The sequence below is a fragment of the Dipteris shenzhenensis genome, chromosome 33 (assembly GCF_047967505.1).
Source record: "Dipteris shenzhenensis isolate YYH24624 ecotype China chromosome 33, Dip_SZ_1.0, whole genome shotgun sequence".
NCBI classification, from domain to species: Eukaryota; Viridiplantae; Streptophyta; class Polypodiopsida; order Gleicheniales; family Dipteridaceae; genus Dipteris; species Dipteris shenzhenensis.
The window spans coordinates 6,227,654-6,233,545 of record NC_141628.1 but is presented as its reverse complement, the minus strand read 5'-3'; positions in this window follow the sequence as shown (position 1 = coordinate 6,233,545).

The window sequence follows — 5,892 nt, the reverse complement described above, 5'->3', positions numbered from 1 at the left end:
TCACGCGTGACTGGAGTAGGAAACTCCTTTGGCTTTTGTAGAAGGAGTTTGTTACAAAAGTATTGCATCATTTCAATATGGAAAGGGGAAAGGCTATAAGTACGCCATTGCCTCCATATGTGACATTAAGTCAGGAAGATAGTGCCAAATCAGATGAGGAGAGGGCCATGATGGCTAGAGCTCCTTATGCATCAACGGTTGGGAGTCTTATGTATGATATGATAGCTACTAGACCGGACATTGCATTTGCAGTGGGAGTTGTTAGCCGTCAGTATATGGCTAATCGAGGAAAGAGGCATTGGGAGGCAATTAAGTGCATCATGATATACATGAAGGGTACCAAGGAGATGTGCATCTGCTTTGGCAAAGGAGAGATGCGTGTACTTGGGTACACAGATTCAAACTATGCAGGGCATGTGGATAGCAGGAGATCCACTTCTGCTTATGTGTTCAACTTTGTAGGTGGTGCAGTGTCATGGGATGTCTCGCGCATAGAAGTGCTTTGCTTTGTCTACCACAGAGGCTGAGTATGTTGCAGCCACATAAGGTTGTAAGGAGGCTATATGGCTTGATTGGCTAGTGGGATATTTGGGGATTCATATAGGTTTACCGACATTGCATAGTGATTCCATGAGTGTTATTCAACTAGCACGGAATCTGGTTTTTTATGCAAAGACCAAACACATTGAGGTCAGGTACCATTTCATCAGGGAGGTACTTGAGGACAAGCGCATAGAGCTTGTCAAGGTTCATACAAATGATAACCCTGCAGATATGCTGACGAAGAGTCTACCTAGTCAGCGGTTTGAGTATTGTAGTGTATTCATGGGCTTTGGATAGTATGCTCACTGGTTGTTCTCCCTTAAAGGCATATTGGCCTTTAAGTGGGAGGTTGTGGGGGTTAAAGGCCACTATGCCTTAACCCCAGCTATGTACAATACTCAAAAACATATATAAATGGATGACTAGAAGATTAGAGCACCCATGAAAACTTGTGTGGCTCTCTGCTAACTCTCCCTCTCTCTCACCCTCTTCCATTTTGGTTTCGTTGAGAGCACTCTCGCAAAATGCTAGCATCGCCCAAGAAAGTACAAGGCAATAAAAGTTGTAAGAGAGTATGAACCCAAAATAAAAAGGCCAAGAGTCAAGAGAACAAAGTAGAATAATTATTTTTTAGTGCCATTTTTAGCACTCAAATTTTTTTCCTTTGCTTTATTCTCTTTTTTTCTTTTCTTTTGCAAAGAAAGAAACCTTCTATTAATGCTTGAAAGACTTCAATACAAAACAGCAGCCCCGAAGGTGCTAAGTATGGAGAAAACTTAAAACAGTCTGAAGGAAGAAAAACCAACCTGTTCCAGAGAAACGGATCGGACGGCACGAGGAATACCAGAGCTCGGGTCGCTTGGTAGACGGTGATCGTGCTACAAGCATTGGGAGGCTTGGGCATCATAAATCCAAAGATGCGGAGCAGAGCCCTCTTGGGCAAGTTGGTTGTGTGCAGCCTCACTCATGGCGCAGAGCCCTGGAAGCTCCTCTTGTATAGCTTGGGCTTCTCAAGAACACCCCACGAACTGGGGGGCAGTGGCAGCATTCACATAGATGGATCTTTTCAAAGGCCCCCCTTACGGGGAAGGTTTCCCCCATGATGACGAGCCTCCATAGGGTCTGGTAGAGATTAGCAAGGGGCCTCATCCGGGCTCTCATCCCCATTATTGCAGAGAGGAGTTCAAGCACCAGCCCCTCATATGGCACCTGGAGATCATGGATTAGGATGCTCGAACAACGGACTCACATTGGATGGGCACATTGGGACAGTGGCTCGGCCTATTCCCTTGGCAGATGGAGCAAATTACCATGGAGGCAGAGACGAGGCTTGGAGTCATAGCGGATATGCAAGGGGTAGGGTAGTGTGGATGAGGGAGATTAACCTAGCCATCCTCAAGTCTTGGCGGGAGGGACTCCATGTGTGGATGGATAGTAGATGGTTAGGTCATTTTTTTTGGACTGGGGTCCCCTTGAGGGTGATGATTTCGTGGGGCAGCACGTGGCGGCTTATTTCGTGTAGGGCCTGGCGACCTACTCCAAGCACTCACTGAGAGAGACCCAGAGATGGATAGGAGCATGGATGGGATTCATTGGCAGATGATTAGAGTGGTGGGACAATTTGGGAAGGAGTGGCACATTGATCCTCCCAGCATCCAAGAGCAGGATGCCCCTAGATAGCACCTCTGGCTTTGGGAAGGTAGGCCCCTGAGGGAGGTCCAGTGGGATCTGGGAGAGTGGTTATGGCCTTCCAAGATCGGCCTTGCCGAGCAGGTGGACGAGGTTCCCTTCTTTTCATACACCACTCGGATTGGCAGGAGGCTTCAGATGGACTCTTTGACTTGGAACCCTTCGAGGGAGAGGCATTGGGTAGCCCAGAGGGTGCCCTAGGAGGCCCGTTCTATATTTTGGACACGTCTATGGTCTAGTTTGCGACCGAGAAAAATCTCGTACCTCTTTTGGCTGGCCGCTCACAGGGAGGGTTTCCCATAGGCCCATGGTTGGAGCAGATGCAAGTGGAGGGGTAGCCACTATTGCTCTGCTGATTTTCTGGAGACGATCCTGCATTTCCTCTAGAGCTGCTATCCAACATAGTGAGCATCTGGATGGGAGCCCTCAGGATCATGATCCGCATGCAGAACCTTCAGAGTGACTACACTTGGGGATGGTGGCCTGGTTGACTGAGGGAGGACACGTGCTCCAGATTGATCAGGCCTCTCTAGCTTATCGGATACAGTGTTAGAGCATTTAGAGGATAGAGCTTTATGAGGCGGTCCCTCCTGATAGCCTGGATCCTCACCTCAGGGGGTGCACTACCAAGAAACCCTAGGTATCATGTGCATTCAAGGGGAATTTTAGAAACACCTTAACTAAAATTTCCCCTACCCTTCTTTACTTATGAACTAATGGATTTTTTTCCAAAGTTGAATTTAAAAACCCCTCCTGTTATTGTAAATCTGCTCAATTTTTTTCAAAAATTCCATTAAAATACCCCTCCTTTTGAGGGCATGTGGGACACTAAAATTTTGTGAGGTGAACACCCCGAGATCCTCACTCTACTATCGTGAGGCGCGCTCGTTTCTGGAAGGCTTGGCCTGTAGGAGTTTTCTACATATTCACTTCGCGAGACGAACCAAATGTCGGAGCTATCCAATGCACCCTCTGTGAAAACACCAGCGGGAGGCAACGTGCCAGGCTGTGGCAAGAAGGACCTGGTTTGCCACTAAGGCACAGCCTGCTAGGGACAATTTGGCCGAGCTCGAGTAGAGAAGCTTGCACTGAACACTCTCGAGGACCGGAGCGATCTGGCAGTTTGGCCAAGCTCGAGTAGAGAAGCTTGCATTGAACACTCTCGAGGACAGTTTGCCCTACTGTAATATCAATACTCACCTAGGTATCTCACTGTGTGGCCCCGTGGAATCTAACGAAAGGCAAAGGCACTCCCCCACTCTTGAATCTCCTGTGTCTCCTTAGAGCCTGTGAAGAAACCAATGGATCTTGTCCAATTGATCCATGTGCCCGAGACCTTGCAGTAGGTAGCCAAGGCTCCCTTGACTCTCTCCAAGCTCGTTGTGGTGCCCTCTACATAAAGGCTGTGTCATCTGCAAACTATGAGTCTAGCAACTCCTCCTCCTGTCAAATTGGGAGCCTCAACCCTATGAGGCCCGCCACCTGCGATCTCAAGTAGTAGCCCAATGCCTCCGCCAGCTCTGACAAACCAAGCGAGAGAGAGAAAAGGTCTCACCTGTGTGTCCACCGACAAGCATCTCACTAGAGCTCCCTGCGTAGAGTGCATAGACTCCTCTAATCCATCTATTTGAGAAACCCCACAACTCTTGCGAGACTACCATTGGAACATGATCCCAAACTATCTCACGGGCCACAAGGCAAAGCTGGAGTCATCCTCTCCGCCTGAAAGAGCTGGTTGTAGAAAACCATGGTCAGCTCTAGAATCTCCTGTGGATCGGCGTGCATAATGCCCTGTGGATCCTGTAAATGCTACAAATGTGTGCCTACTAATGGAGTTCCAGTGGTATGAAAGATCTACTTCGTCATACTTTCGGGCCCTGCTGTACCCAATGGGCTTGGGTGGAGTGGTAGGAGAACTCAACCCGCCGAACCTCTGTGTCCTAGAGCTCAAGGCATGCACTCTCATATCTATCACTAAGCAACTAGGATCCTGGGTCCTAATGGAGGTGAGGTCTCGTCATTGCAGTGCACGCTCGCTCTCCTGGAGACCCCTCCATCCAAGGGCATGAGGCTACAACTCCTCACTGCTCCTCGGAATCGCATTTGCCACTCACGAAGCCCAACCCTCATGAGGTGCTAACTCTGACTGTTGCCAAATCTCTGTCATAACCTACTGAATCTCCTCATCCTACACGAGGTTCTCTAGAATGCGGACCCGTTTTTGGGGAAGACCCCAATGGGGCTGCTCTAGGTAGAGGACTATTGGAGAGTGGTCTGACATCGTGGTGCCTGCTAGAATCCCTGTAGAGCTGCCTCTATAGAGTGCCCAGTCCCCAACGTAGAAGCGATCCAGTCTCTCAAGCAGTCCATCATGTCACCTTTGGTCGAATGAGAAACGGAGGCTGCCAGGTATCCTATTGAGAACTCTAAGTCTCTCCATGGGTCTCTACCTCTAATCGTGAAGATGAAATGCTCCCACGTGCTCCCCTCTGAAGCTAGCATCTCAGAGAAGGAGGAACCCCCTGCTTGTCCTCCCCGAACCCCAGGTTGTTGAAGTCTCCTCCGACGAGATCCAGGAGTCAACATCTGGCAGACACTCCGTCCTCCTCCAGAAGGCCAGACGGTGTTGTCTTCATGCTGGGGCATACATGTTTAGGATCCCGATCTTGGACTCTCCCATCCTAACTCCCATCCAAACTGCCCGACATGGGATAAGCTCACCCTAATCATAGACGTCTGGGGCCACCACCTGGGAGACCGAGATGCAAACCCCTCCACTCCGTCCCTACGACAAGAGACCACACCTCCGAGCCTCTCCCGGGAAGAAGGTGATGGCACCCTCCGATGTCTGTGTTGAGAACTTGTGCTCCTATATCAAAAGGAAGGCCACGGCGCGCCCTACCACTGCCCTTTGCAACTCTTCCCGAAGGATCAGGTACTACGGCAGCTGACCACATGCACGGTCATGGAGCCCTTGTATGTTCCAACTCGCTATGGTCCAACTCCTGAGGATGGGGAAATGGGAAACAAGGCTCGCCTGTGAGTGGGTGGGTGTAGACAAGTGTCACCACTAAGCTGACTTTCTCCGAGGCGTAAGCCAATGAACCCGAAGGAGACCCGAAGCTGCACGGAAGGAAGAGGAGGGGTGGAAAAAGGGGGAAATAAGGGGGAGGAAGAAAACGAGTGGTGGGAGGGAGATGAGCCAGTGGGGGAGGAGAGGAGAGTTCACGGGGGGGGAAAGGAGCAAAGGCGGAGGGAAGTTGGAGGCGGGAAAGGGAGCAGGGTGAGGGGCAATGGATGGAGAAGGAGTGGGGGTGGAGGAGAAAGCATAGGGGTGGAGGAGAAGGCGCGGGCGGGGGGCAAAGGGTAGCCAGAGGAGGAGCAGAGGCAGGGGAGAAGAGCTTTGGTGGAGGAGAAAGTGCAAGGGAGGCAAGAAGAGGTGCTCGGGGGCGCAGAAGGAGGCATGGGGGCAGACAAGGAGGAGGTGCCGGGGGGGCAGAAGGAGGCGCGGGAGGGCGAAGCAACGCGACGAGATGCGGAGTCGCGAGTGCGGGCGAGGAGTGGCGAGGGAGGCAGAGGCGGGCTGGAAGGGAGGCTATGGCAAAGCAACTTCGAGAGCAAGGAGTAGAAGTCTCTCGGCTGAATGGACTAAACCTATTG